Genomic DNA, 15,391 nt, shown 5'->3' with positions numbered 1-15,391 from the left:
CTACCTCTAGCTCCTATTGCAATAGTATTGAATAAAGTCCTTTTTACTGTTGTTGTTGTTGTTGTTGTTTGCCAACAAGTATCAGAAATTTTTTCCTTTTTTAAAAAAATGTTTGTTTAGGGGCCCCTGGGTGGCTCCGTCGGTTAAGCGTCCGACTTCGGCTCAGGTCACTATCTCATGGTCCGTGAGTTCGAGCCCCGCGTCAGGCTCTGTGCTGACGGCTCAGAGCCTGGAGCCTGCTTTGGATTCTGTATCTCCCTCTCTCTCTCTGCTCCTCTCCCGTTCATGCTTTGTCTCTCTCTGTCTCAAAAATAAATAAACATTTAAAAAAAATGTTTGTTTATTTTTGAGAGTGAGAGAGAGAGAGAGAGAGAGAGTGCGCGCACACACACAAATGGAGGGGAGAGAGAAAGGGAGACAGAGATGCAAAACCCAGTGTGGGGCTCGAGCCCACAAACCATGAGATCATGACCTGAGCTGAAACCAAGAGTCGGATGCTTAACTGAGCCACCCAGGTGCCCCGAATTTTTCCTTTTAACACTTATTACCGTGGTGACCTTGAGCAAGTCATTTGAACTCTTCGTACATCACTTTCTTCCCCCGTAAAATACGGTCAGTAATTCCTGTTTGGGAACTCTCCCAGTGCCTCTGGGAGATATCAATAATCTGGGTAAACTGTCAAATGTTGAGTGAACCAATGCATTCTCTTTGAGAAAACTGACAAGAACCACATTTACATCATGCTCTACGGAGGGCCTTCCCCAGGCTGTGTGGGGTTGTTGGGGGGAGGGTGCCTCCAGAAAGGATCTGGCAAAGTGGGAAGTAGGTGAACTGTGCCAGAGCACCAAACTCCACGCGGGATGCTTGGAAACCCCCTGTGCGCTCTCAACATGCAAACTGTTGCAGTTCCCAAACCAAGAAAGATTTCCCTGCCTCTGAAAGCGAGGTGTGATTGCACGTTTCCCACATGGCTTCTGACTGCACGTACCACGCAGGCTGCTGATAGAGTGGGCGTGCGTGTGCGCCTGTGCGTGTGTGAGTGTGTGTTTGTACTTGGACAGGGTGTCTGTGAAATCTAAAGGGCCATATCGAACTTATTGCAGCTCAGAACAGCCAGCACCGTCTGGGGAGCTCCATCCTGGATTGATGTACTGTAAGTTGTAACAGACAGCATTCTGGAATTAACATGTGAATGTGTTTGGGGTGGGTTAGTGGGGAAGTTTGCTGGCTTTCCCAAGCTTTCAGGAGCAGTAGCCAAGCTTGCTGGGGTGGCCATTCGCTTTAGCTCTCCCAGGGGACAATCATCTGGCTGAGAGGCATTTTGGGGAAATTGCTTCAAGAACAGTAACATGAGAGCCTATTGTTGTTATTACTGTTACTGTTAACTATTGTCCTGTTAGTTGTTGTTGCAGTAGTATGTCAGTGGGTGTTGGTAACTGTTGTATCCTACTCTGTCATGGTTTTACAACTAAGGTTGACCTAACCTTAGATATCGGGGCACCTGGGTGGCCCAGTTGGTTAAGCGTCCAACGCTTGATTTCGGCTTAGGTCATGATCTCATGGTTCATGAGATCGAGCCCCATGTCCAGCTCTGTGCTGACAGTGCAGAACCTGCCTGGGATTCTCTCTCTCTCTCTCTCTCTCTCTCTCTCTCTCTCTCTGCCCCTCCCCCGCTTGTATTCTCCATCTCAAAATAAATAAGTAAACTTAGAAAAAAGAGAGTCTAAGGTAGAAAGACAGAGTGATTCTTCCTTTCTTCCTTCTTTCATTCCATATCTCCACCTGTTCTCTTTCTTTTCTCCTGAGAAAACACATTGATGTCATGTTCCTTCTTTAGGAATGGCCCAAACCATATCTGGGTTTTAAATTGGGACAAGGCTTGGAACTTCAGCTAATTTAGCTATTCCTAGGTATGTTCAAGAACTAGAAAAGTGGGCCATAAAGGGTCCGTGAGAGCCAAGACTTGCAATGGGAAGGGAAGGTGCCAACGCTGGGGCTGGGGCAAGATTCAGAGCGGGTGGGGGAAGTACAGCCCACTCAGCTCCTCTGGCATTGTGGGGGAGTGGCAGGCAGTTTTATAACTGCATTTGTGACCCCTTTGTATTCAAGGCTGAGGACCCTGGGAAACACTAGTTAACTCATCTCAAGGCCTAGGCTGCCAAGGGGCGGCTTTAGACATGCTAATTTGCGAGAGGGTTTGGAGTTGATTGACAGGCAGCAGGACAATACATCCGGAAATGTGAATGGACCCAGCCTGAGCAGAGGCTGGGGGGCCCCAGGGATAGAGGAACTGGGTTTCTATCTAAGTTTACATTCCCGTGGAGCAGATGATTTGGTCACAACTCAGATATCTGCAGCCAGAACTCAGCAAATAAGAATGAAGTCTTTTAGACTTTTTCCAACCAGGGGGTCCACGGCTGAGCTTCAGGAGGTCCCCGAAATGAGATGCAACATTTTCTGTGGGGGTGAATTTTTCTGGAGTGAGAAGGCATAGTTTTCATTAGATTGTCAAAGACATTTGTGACTCCAAAAGGCTTAAAACTCCACTATGTTTAAAAACCCAGGGCCCCAGGTCTCTAGGGAGTAGGTTATCTCAGGGAGGAACAGACCCCAGCTGCCAAATCCAGATGGGTGCGAAGCCCCCCAAGACCCCATTAAATGCACCCCTCCATACCCCCAGTACCCTGGTTGCCAGATTCACTGTCATCTTTTTTTTTTTTTAATTTTTTTTTTCAACATTTATTTATTTTTGGGACAGAGAGAGACAGAGCATGAACGGAGGAGGGGCAGAGAGAGAGGGAGACACAGAATCCGAAACAGGCTCCAGGCTCTGAGCCATCAGCCCAGAGCCCGACGTGGGGCTCGAACTCCCGGACCGCGAGATCGTGACCTGGCTGAAGTCGGACGCTTAACCGACTGCGCCACCCAGGCGCCCCATCACTGTCATCTTTTTAGTGCCTATGGCATTTGACATTCTTGACTACCCCTCCTTAGAAAGGCTCTCTTCCCTGTTTTGGTGACACTGATCTTCTAGATTTCTCTTTGCTTCTCTGATTTTCTTAGTTCACCCTTTAATTTTTTTTTTTTTCAACGTTTATTTATTTTTGGGACAGAGAGAGACAGAGCATGAACGGGGGAGGGGCAGAGAGAGAGGGAGACACAGAATCAGAAACAGGCTCCAGGCTCTGAGCCATCAGCCCAGAGCCTGACGCGGGGCTCGAACCCACGGACCGCGAGATCGTGACCTGGCTGAAGTCGGACGCTTAACCGACTGCGCCACCCAGGCGCCCCCTTAGTTCACCCTTTAAATGTCAGCCTTCTCCAGGGCTCCTTTCTCTGCTCTCTCCTGTTGATCCTATACATGTGCTCTAAGGGGCCTTGCCCCTAATCCCATTCCCTTGAGATTCCATGTCATGGCATCCACAGCCTTCTCTGGCCGTTTGCTCATCCTGTCCAATCTTGTCACATTCTAATATTAATAAGATTAAAAGCTCAGTCCTCAGTCACATCACCTACATTTCCAGGGCTCCACAGACACATGTAGCTGGTAACTACCATATTGGAATATTGCCATCATTGGAGACAATTCTACTGGACAGCATTGGTCAGCAGAGGTCTCTGTGACCTCTGAAATCCAGCCTGTGTCATCTCCTCCAGGGAGGCTTTTAGATTAGACACCCTCCTGGCACACTCTTCATCTGCCCCTATTACATGGTGTTCCAATACTCGTTGACTTCTATGAATGCTGCGCTAGCCTCTCGGTTTCCTAAGGACAGGGACCATACTTACTTGCCTCTGTATCACCAGGGCTCAACACTGCAGAAAATAGGTGCTCAATAAGCATTTGCCAAATGAATGAAGCTGTGACAAGCTGAGCTGAGTAGCAAGACAGTGGCCCTCTTTGTCCTCACCTGTAGCCGGTTCACAGTGGAGCGTACTGGTTACAGTGGATGCTATGGGAGAGGGACCAGACTGTTATCCCAGGAATGGAGGGGAAAGCAGAAAGGTCTTTGTATTCCCTTGGCTGGTGCAGTGGAGGTGGCCAAAGGCAACCGTTGAGCCCTTTTTGGTTTTCTGTGTACATAATCACGAGCTGAGATTCAGGTGAGTATGGCTTCCTTCTCTCCTGCCTCGGCAATTCGTACACTTAAAGAGTCATGGAATCTTAGAATTGGAAGGGACCTTAAGAGTAATGTAACTCAGACCTTTCCCAATGAATTAATCTCGGCAGCAGGGACCTCCATTTGATCACATCCAGTGACAGGGAACACCTTTCCTCCTGAGTCAGGCTATTTCATTTCCAGGCAGCTCTTTTGGTGGAAAGTGTTTTTTAATACTGAACTACAACCTGCCTGCTTGTATCTGCATCTACCTGCCGATGCACGAAGAATATATCTGGCCCTCTTCTGTAGTTAAAAGCAACCTGTGGGTACAGACATTTGCCTTTTCCTGCAAGGACCACTGGAATTTCTCGGTTGGGCACCTCATGGGTAGTTAAATTTTATTAAACCAATTATTTCACAGCTTCCTACTTCCTTACTAATTCACACAGAGATGCAAATTGACAAACTTTTGTCATGGCAAGGCAAGATAATATTTTACCTCTTAAATGCTTTTTTGTGTATAAGAGCTGAAACCTTTTTTTTTTTTTTTTTTTTGGGCTGAGATGCATGTTCAGGCACAAGTGAGTGATTCCCCCTTAACAGGGACCCCAGGATGGAGAGTAGATGTGCAATGGAGAATGGACATTGCCCAAAGGGAGGCAAGTGCATCAACACCTCCTAGTTGATATTTCATTATTTGCAGACCATAGTACTGATACGTGACACTCATAATAATAGCAACAATGACAGTAACTAACCTCCATTAAGAGCTCTCCATAGACCAGGCAGGGTTCCGAGCAATTTCTATAGATTTCATTTTCCAGCAATCCTATGTGATAGGTCCTATTATTACCCCCACTTTGCAGATGAGAAAATGGAGGCACAGGGAGTGAATGTTCTCAAGTTTGATTGGTTAGATTTCTTTTCTCTCGTCGTTCATGTGATTTCCTAGACTTGCCACGAGCACAAAATGTGTCACACTCTCACAGACCACATTGACCTTCGGCTGACAGTGCTTGCGTCCCTGAATCCTCACAGCATCCCTGTAAGGTGGGGTTTATTAGTTCCATTGAATGGATGAGAAAATCAAGGCTCAGAGCAAGGAGGAGTTTTGTCCATCACGGAGCTCCGAGTGATGAGGACTGGTACTCCAAAGAGACTCAAAACTCTCAACTGAGTGCTCTTCCCTCCCTCCCAGCCCTGCCTCCGAATGAAAGCGGGGTCACGTCATGCCACATGATCATTTACAGCATGCTTCACACCCGCACTTCCTCCCCTTTCTAAGGCAATGGGACAGACTCCCACACCCTGTTGTCCTAAGTGGAAGACGGTGGTGAGGCTGAGTCTAGAACATGGGCTCTCTTCCAGCTACCCGCCCAGGAATTTCTGAAGACTGACCTACTTCAGAAACAGCAAGGCAGAGCACACTCCCGGGAGTCTCCAGAGAAGTCTCTAGTAAGGGCTTTGCAGTGGTGGAAGGCATACCCGGGGCCTCCTGGACAGAATAGGGTGTGGAGAGATTTCTGAGCTCCTCCCTTGATTGCTGAGCATCCCAGTCTTTTAGACCTGCTCCTTCCGCACACCCCCCTCCTCCCTGCACCTCTGTTGCCCCCAGGCTGGCCTCACGCAAAGGGCTCTGCTGCTCTCCCATAAACCCTACAGGAGGTCTCCAGATAGAGGATTCCTCAAGGAGCAGGAGGGATGGCTGGAGTCTTGAAGAGAGGCTTGGAGATGCCTGAGGTCCTCTCTTACCTCCAGCTCTCTGTGAACACGGACCAGTAATTTACCGTCTCTCTGCTTTAAATTTTCAGAGCTAAAACAAGGCCCGTAATCTGCCTTTCTCACAGAGCTGCGAGGAGCTTCAAATGGGATAATGTATTCATTCGGTCATTCATTCATTCATTCATTCAACAGATGTGTATAAAGTGTCCGCTAAGTGCCAGGCATTCATAGGGGCTAAGGATACAATCAGTGAATAAAATAAAGTCTAGTGTTCACGGTGCTTCCATCCTGGAGGGGGCTACAGACACAAAGCACATAAAGAAGGAAAAGCAAAGCAGGATAGGGGGATGTAATGTGACAGGGCGGCAATTTCATAAGAGATGGTCAGAGAAGACCGCTGTAAGGAGGTTACCTTGGAGCAAAGAGCTAAATGATGTGAGGGAACCTGCCATGTGACCTGGAGGAAAACTGTTCCAGCCAGAGAAGAGCAGGAATAAAGGCCCTGAAGTGGGAGCATGCTTGACTTGCTCAAGGACCCCGGGAGGCCAGTGTGGCCCAAGGGGAATGAAGGAAGGTGGGAGGGTAGGGTGCGATGTCAGAGAGATAGCCTGAGGCCTGATCTTACAGACTTGTAGAGCTCAGGAGATTATCCGAATGGAGAGATGGTCTGAAGCCCCCCAGGCCACTCTCTGAACACTGGGTACCAGCCACTCTGGCCAGCCAAGCTAGAGTTCAGAAGATCATGTCTAAAGAGTGCTGGGACCCTTGGACTCATTGGAAACATACGTTGGCTCCTGGATATAGTCGCGTCACCTAGTTCATACAGAGAACCAGGGTCCATTTCAAGTAGGATTCAGGGATACGGCTCAGGAATCTCGTGGGGCATGAGTGGACCCATGACCTGGAAACAGTCTGACACCAGATCCAGCTCCTGTGGCCCCAAGACAGACACTGCAGCAAGTCTGCCCCGGGAGACAAAAAGGACGTCTCTAGCAGGGCTGTGCTGGGGGTCTAGGGATCTTGCCCACTCTGGTAGCTATTGCGGAAACACAGAATAAGTGGAAGAAACTTTCCTTAGAATCTCAAGGCACAATCTGGCCAAATCTGATGAAAGAAATCAAGTGTGTGTGTGTGTGTGTGTGTGCGCGCGCTCGCATATGCTGGGAGGAGGGGTGGTCCCTGCTCATTACCGGGTTCCTGGAATTCTGGATTGAGCCCTGTGTTTCTGACTCAGTGCCTTTGGCCTCCTTGCCTGTGCTGGCTTTCCAGGCAGGCTCATTTGTAATTTCCCCATTCTCCCATCCCAAAGGGGCTCAGCAGATCTAGAACTCATGTGCCCCAGCAAATACTGGAAACTGGAAAATCAGGGATGCATGGAAGCCCTGGTTAGGCTCCCGAGGCCTGAGGCTGTCACTTGCAGGCAGCCTCTCCCGGTGACCTGCGGACCCGAACACTGAGGGGGGGCCTCCAGAGTCGGGCTGATGAGGGCCCTGGAGTCCCACGAGATACCTCTTGCTCCTGCTGTAGAAATGTTACTGTGTGTGGTGTGGTGCTTTACAGTTCACAGAACCTTCCAGACACACTTTTTATTTATTTTTTTATTTTTTTATTTTTTTCAACGTTTATTTATTTTTTGGGGGACAGAGAGAGACAGGGCATGAACGGGGGAGGGGCAGAGAGAGAGGGAGACACAGAATCGGAAACAGGCTCCAGGCTCCAGACACAGAATCGGAAACGGGGCTCGAACTCACAGACCGTGAGATAGTGACCTGGCTGAAGTCGGACGCTTAACCGACTGCGCCACCGACTGCAACCGACGCTTAACCCTAACCCTAACCCTAACCCTAACCAGGCGCCCCCAGATACACTTTTTAAAAACCTTGAGGTATGATTCACATATCATAAAATTCATTCTTTTAAAGTGTAAGATTCAGTGGTTTTTAGCACAGTCACAAGGTTGGACAACTGCCACCACTATCTAAAGACAAAACACTTTTCCTTACGGCAAACAGAAACCCTGCGCCCTTCAGCAATCACCCCCTCCCCTCACCCCGGCCCACGGCAACTGCTAATCTTCTTTACATTTCTATGGATTTGCCTGTTCTGAGCATTTCATTAAGATGGAAGCATCCAGGATGTGGCCTTTCGTGTCTTGCCCATAGCATGTATCAGTATTTCGGCCGTTTTTACGGCTGAATAATGTTCCGTTATACGGTTAGACCACATTTTGTTTATCCATTCAACAGATGATGGATATTTGGGTTGTTTACACTTTTGGGCCCTTATAATTAATGCTGCTGCAGGCATTCGTGTACAAGTTTTTGGGTGGACACGTGTTTTCAATTCTCCTGGGTGCAATTGCTAGATCGTACGGTAAACTCTAACTTTTTGAGGAACCACCAAACTGTTTTCCATAATGGCTACACCATTTTACATTCCTACCGGTAATGTATGAGGTTTCCAATTTCGCCACATCCGCTTTTTACACTTTTCATTGTCTGACTTCTTGATTATAGCCAGGGGGTATGAATCGGTGTCTCACTGTGGTTTTGATTTGCATTTCCTTAATGGTTAATGATGTTGAGCATCTTCTCATTTGCTTACTGGTCATTTGTATATCTTCTTTGGAGAAATGTCTGTCCTTTGTATATTTTAAAATGGGGATGTGTGCCTTTTGAGTGTTGAGGTGTAAGTGTTCTTTATATATTCTGGGTACTAGATCCTTATCAGATATAAGATTTCCAAATGTTTTTATCCATTCTGTGGGTTGTTTTTTTTTTACTTGATAGTGCCTCTGCAGCACAGAAGTTTCCAATTTTGATCAAGTCCAATTTATCTACTCTTTCTTTCGTTGTTTGTGATTTTTAGTGTCATATCTAGGAAACCATTGCCTAACCCAAGGTCACAAAGATTTACATCAATGGTTTCTTCTAGGAGTTGTATAGTTTTAGCTCTTACGTTTGTGTCTGATTGATTCAAGGTAATTTTTTTATATGATGTGAGGTAGGGGTCCAGATTCATTCTTCTGCAGGTAGATATTCAAGTTCCCAGAGTCGTTTGTTAAAAAGACTATTTCGGGGCGCCTGGGTGGCGCAGTCGGTTAAGCGTCCGACTTCAGCCAGGTCACGATCTCGCGGTCCGTGAGTTCGAGCCCGGCATCGGGCTCTGGGCTGATGGCTCGGAGCCTGGAGCCTGTTTCCGATTCTGTGTCTCCCTCTCTCTCTGCCCCTCCCCCGTTCATGCTCTGTCTCTCTCTGTCCCAAAAATAAATTAAAAAAAACGTTGAAAAAAAATTAAAAAAAAAAAGACTATTTCTTTGCCCATTCAATTGTCTAATTGGCACCCTCGTCTAAATCCCATTGATTCATGCACATGTTTAAAGATGTTGGTTCCCCCACCTCATTGTGGATTAACTTTGGGGGATCAAAATTATCCCACGACTTCGTATGCCCAGCACATACCACTGGCCCTGGCACAGAGTAGGTGCATGATAAATGTTGACTTTGGTCAAACTGAATAAGCCTGTGAGATAGGCATATTCAGCACTCTTTGAGCCCTTCTGTATCCAGGGGTCTCCATAAAATGGAGAGAGAGATTTTTCTCCCTGGCTCCTGCTCTGCTACTGACCCTGTTGAGTATCACCAATTCTACCAACTACATTTCTGATTTATCTTGTAGTTGTGATTCTGTTTCTGCCTCCTGGGGACTCAGCAAGCAGGCAAGCCTTAGCTCCTTCTTTAGACCTGAGGAATTTACTCAGAAGCTCTGATCCACATCCTTGGTAAGGATGCACAGTGCTGCAGGCTGGTGTGTACATCTCTCTGTGGGTTACTGGGGTGGCCTTTTATGTTCAACCTTGTATGTACACGGGTGCTTTCCAGCATTCCCAGGCCCTGCCTTGACAACACAATGCGATGACATTAAAGATAGGCTTGCAAAGTAAAACATGCTGTTACTCTTACTTCCCAGAACAAGTGTTTTCATTCCGCCGTGGCCCTTTCCAGTCCTTTGCTGCACGCAGGCATGCTTTTTTCTTTTTTTGTATTTTCCAGTATAGTACGAATATGATTTTGTGGCCTGATTTTTCACTTTATTTCCGTAATATTTCCCATGACTTCGCCTGGCCTTCATAATGCACATTCGTAAGACTTCTTTGTGTTGATAAGTCAATCCCCTTTATTGAACATTTAGGCTACTAAGAAACAGATTTTAAAATACAAAACAAAGACAGGCCATGCCCCCACTTTCCAGGACCACAGCTGCTACTCAGATAAACCCTGCAAGGCTTGGTGGTCACGGCTGATTGGACCAAGTGGGTAGAGACCGGCTCTGCTGATCCAAGGAAGGATGTGTATGACGAGTCATCTGAAGCCTCAGTGTCTCCATAAAGCACGAGATCCAGCAATTCACTCGTGTGGCCTAAACTCCTCGTAACGCAGGGAGGGTCACTGATGCTGCAGTTAGCGAACCGGGGGAATCTGAGCCGCGTGGAAAAGAGACAGAGAGCAAACTAGAGTAGGGAAGGGAGAAAGGTGAACAAGGAGCCATTCCTACCGTGAAGGGAACTTGGCCAACAACTCTGGTTGGTGTTACGGAAGGATCACTTGGTGCCTTGAAGGATATCTTAAATGAGGCAGAAGTGAATCTGGGAATGTATCTTGCACGCGGGATTGTCAACCTACCCTGAGTGCAGAGCACTGGACCGGGTCCTGGAGAAGTCTAATCAGAAGAAAGAATACACCCACCCCGTTCCCAGGAGATTCCTCTGGAAGCCGAGGGAGCGAGAACACACACAGAAAGAGGCTGTTGGTCTGACAGTGAAACTCATTTGTATAGGGCGGCGATCCCTTGACTTCTTTATCCCGCAGCCCCCACATTGCCGCCAAGCCACCTCCCTGAGCTGGGTCTGCAGGGAGCTGGCCAGGCCCTGGAACAGCCATTGTGCCCCCGCCATTAAACAAGAATGCTCCGATCCACAGTTCCACTGTGAAAGTTTTCAAATAGTGTTCGGAATGTTTACATAATTGTTCAAAAGAGGCTTTTTCAATGTACCTGTTTACACTCTTTACTTTTGGAAATTCTTTCAGCAATCAGGCCTTGGAGGGCTCTCAGCCTGTACTTGCCGCCCTTGATTGCCGAGGCAGGAATGAAAGGCCTGTCAGAGAATCGCTGGGAAAACATCCCCTAACAAACGCCCTCTAATGAGGGGGCGCTGGGAGCAGAGGCGAAGAGCTGGGGGGCCTGGGGAGCGGCTAAGGTCACGGTTTTGTTTTGGCGCCTGTTGGCAAAGGGAAGGGCCAGACACCCTGCCTTTGTGTGCAAATTTCCCACCAGGGCCGAGCAACTTTCCACAATTTAATTAAGTGGCTTTAGTGTCCCCGGAGTTGGCCTAACAAGCTCCTCTTCATGAATGAAAGATTTGTCCCCAGCAGTGGGGGCCCGGCTGGAGACAAAGTGGGCAGCAGTTACGGCTGGTTCTGGCCGTTGTAACTGCTCACACGACTGCCCGCCTGCCCGGGAGGGAGCGGCTGGGGACGCGGCTGCGGGGGCTGGTGGCGGGCCTTCTGGGACTCATCTCACCTAGCTCGCGGCAAATATGCCATCCATATGCCAGGGATCACAACCGAATCAACTCCACCAGGCCTGGCAAAAAGAGGCATTTCCATTGCTAATATGATGACAGCCCCGCCAGGGATCTGCTCCGTAGCCTCCATAGGGACAGACCTGGAGGGTTTGGAAGGATCCGGAGTGAGAAACGGCTGGAAGCCGCTGTTTGTTAGGAGGCCTGAGAGGTGGGGCCCCTTGGTGCAGAATAGAGAGCGGGTGGGGAGAAACCGCTTCAGGAATGCACCCAGGAGGGATCATTGGAGCTGGTGGGGCCGACTCGGCCTCTGGGTCATCCATTATTTCTGACCAGGGGCCAGCTGGAGTTTGCATAAAGGCCACTCTGCAGAGAGAGGCATCTCCTTCACCTTCAAACAAGACAGGTTTTCTAGAATGACATACAAAAAAAAAAAAAAAAAAAAAAAGGAGTGTGGGCTGGTTAGAGGAAGGAAAGCCCAGCCGTGGCTGTGAAACGTTCCCTCAGCTATGGTTGTTGAGTATCCCTAGCCTTGGAGGTGGTCCGTCAAGTAGGTTTGGGATCTGGGGTCTTTCGCAGCCACTTTCCAGTGGAGGGTTCACTGAGTGTTTTTCTCTGACTGTATTTTTAGAAAAAATTATGATGACAGTTGTTAGGTCTCAGGCAGGCAGGCAGCACATTCCATTACAAAGTTAGCATGAAATCAATATGTAAATAACCCTTTCTAACTGGCAGCTATTTTTGAAGGCAGAACGCACCTGATGTTGCAGGTTTGTTCCAGTTTACTTTAAATACCTCTCCGTCCTCTGGGTCTGTGAATGTGCTCACATTCAGAAGATCCTTTCCTCCTCCTTGATCTTTGGATCATCCCGGAGAGTGGCAATGCCACCATGAGCCACGTCCTCGAACCTCCTCTGTCATTTAAAAAATCAGATTGACATGACCTGCTGTAGGCTGGAAGTGTTAGTTCCCCTTCGGCATGGTCATTTTTCAAAAGCACGGGTTGCTCCGGGAGGAGAAGGGGCAGCAGAAGCCTTGGCCACGGAATTAAAGGAGAGAGAAAGCCCGAGAGGCTGAGATCAGGGTCGAGTCAGACATTCAGGCAGTCACTGCCAAAATGCATAGAAGTCATTGCCAGGACATGAAAGGTCAGAGGATCCCAGCCCTGGAAGGAGGCAGGTAGAACCCTGCAGCCCAGCAGGAAGACTTGAAGGAAGGAAGTCTCTAGTAAGCTGGGTTTGAGACCAAAGATCCTTGAATAGTCCCTCCTCAATAGTGACAGCTTTTAGAGTTGTTTAATTTTAACTAGCTGTGCTATCCGCATCTGTGTTAAACACAGAAATGCTTCTAGAATGTTCTATGTCAGGTATGAACGATGCCAGGAAGCCCAGTGTGGTATATGACGTGTGTGTGTGTGTGTGTGTGTGTCTGTCTGTTTTCTAATTTCAAAAGGGTGATGAAGTTCAAGCTGATGATTAATAATAATGATTGATATAATTTACTGAGCACCTACTATATGTCACTTACTGTTCTACGTGCCTGAAAGGTTCTAGAGTCTTCTTATTTTTAATGTTTATTCATTTTTGAGCAAGAGAGAGAGTGTGAGCAGGGGAGAAGCAGAGAGAGGGAGACAGAGAATCCCAAGCAGGCTTTACACTGTCAGTGCAGAGTTCGACTTGGGGCTCAAACTTGTGAACTATGAGATCGTGACCTGAGCCGAAATCAAGAGTGGGATGCTCAACTGGCTGAGCCACCCAGGCTCCAGGTTCCTAGAGTCTCTTCTTAATCACTGAGCTGAGTCCACCTTCCTGTATTTGATGTTCCATTGACTTACCTCAAGTCTCCTCTTCTGTGGACCAGTCCTTAAGACAGGTAATATCTCCCTCTGTGATGTGTCTCTTCTCCAGGCTAAATACTTCCCATTCTTAGATTACTGGAGTCCCCACCCCCCCAGTAGACGCCATCAGACCCATTTGTTGCTTCCATGTAGTTGCCATTTGGTGAGTCTCTGGAAGAAATTAGTGCCAGATATTCCTTTTGAGACAGTTCAGTGTGTGTCTAAAATAGAAAAGGAGTGTCTCATTGTTAGAAAAGATTAATTTGGGGTGAAGTGTTAACTTCCCTAGTACATCGAACTCTGCCTATTTATTATTTTATAAGGTCAGTCAAGTGAGTTAGTTTCTGGGCCCAGAAAGCAGAGCTAGGGCCACTGGGGATAGGGAGATGTTACCAAAAAGTCATATTTCAGCTTAGCACAAGAAGACCTTTCTAATGAAAAAAGAAGCATACAATAATGGAGTGAGGTGTGTTGACAGGTAGTGAGCGTCCCACACCTGGAGGTGTCTCGGTAAAGGTGGAAATTATAGAAGGCATGCTTCCCCCAAGTAGAGGGTTCCATACATGGCTTCCAGGTGTCTTCCAACTCCGGGCATCGTCACTCACTCACTCACACATTTGTGGAGGCACACACTAGATGCACAGTGCCATGCTAGGCACCGAGGGATTCACGCTTGATATGAACGATGGGAAAAGGAACTATTTTTTTAATTGTGGCAAAATACGAATAACTTTAAATTTGCCATCTTGACCGTTTTAAGTATACCGTTTAGTGGCATTTGGGGGCAACCGTCACCACCATCCATCCACAAAACTCCTTTCATCTTGCAGAACTGAAACTCTATGTCCATTAAATAATTCCCCTTCTTCCCAGTTCCTGGCAACCACCAATCTGCTTTCTGCCTCTACAAATTGGACTCTCCTCTGTACCCCATGAAAGTAGAATTATACAACATTTTTCCTTCTGTGATTGGATTATTTCGCCGAGCATGATGTTCAGACGTGTTACTACGTGTCAAATTTTCTTTCCCCCTTAAGACTGAATAATATTCCATTGTATGTATATGTCAAGTTTTGTTTATCCATTCATCTATCGATAGACACTTGCTTCCACTTTTGGTTATTGTGAATAATGCTGCTATGAACACGGGTGTACAAATATGTGCTTGAGTCCCTGCTTTCTTTTGAGCGTATACCCAGAAACAGAATTGCTGGATCATATGCTAACTCTACTTTTAAGTTTTTGAGGAAGTGCCATATTACTTTCCACAGTGGCTGAACCATTTTATTTTATTTTTTTAAGTTTATTTATTTACTTAGAGAGAAAGAGAGTGGGGGGGGGGCAGAGAGACAGAGAATCCCCAGCAGGCTCTGTACTGTCAGCAGTGTGGAGCACGATGTGGGGCTCAAACTCACAAACTGCGAGATCATGACCTGAGCTGAAATCAAGAGTTGAACACTTTACAACAGACTGAGCCATTCAGGTGCCCCTGGCTGAACCATTTTACATTCCCACCAATAGTACACAAGGGTTCCAATTTCTCTAGATCTTTTCCAACATTGGTTCGGTTCTGTTTTTTGTTTCTTGTTTTGTTTTGTTTTTAGTAGTAGCTATACTAATGGGTGTAAAGTTGTATCTCATTGTGGTTTTGATTTACATTTCCCTAACAACTAGTATTGTTGAGCATCCTTTCATGTACTTATTGGCCCTTTGTAGATCTTCTTTGGAGAAATGTCTATTGAAGTCTTTTGCACATTTTAAAATCGCAAGGTTGTTTATTTTGTTGGTCTTGTTGAGTTGCAGGAGTTCTTTATATTACGGATATTAACCCCTTTGAGATAAACGAGTTGCAAATATTTTCTTCCAGTTCCAAGAGTTACCCTTTTCTTCTATTGGTTGTATCTCTTGATGGCACAGAAGTGTTTGATTTTGATGAAGTTCAATTTATTTATTTTTTCTTTTGTTGCCTGTGCTTATGTGTCATGTCCCAAGAAGTTATGGCCAGATCCAATGTCTTGAAGCTTTTCCCCCTTTAAGAGTTTTATAGTGTTAGTTCTTGTGTTTAGATCTTTGATCCATTTTGAGTTACCTTCTGTGCAATATGGTGTAAGGTAAATGCAAGGTAAAAGCCTATCTTCATTCTTTTGC

Source organism: Felis catus, chromosome C1 (assembly GCF_018350175.1).
Source record: "Felis catus isolate Fca126 chromosome C1, F.catus_Fca126_mat1.0, whole genome shotgun sequence".
Classification (NCBI taxonomy): domain Eukaryota; kingdom Metazoa; phylum Chordata; class Mammalia; order Carnivora; family Felidae; genus Felis; species Felis catus.
The sequence above is the reverse complement of the archived record's forward strand: the minus strand, read 5'-3'. Positions refer to the sequence as shown.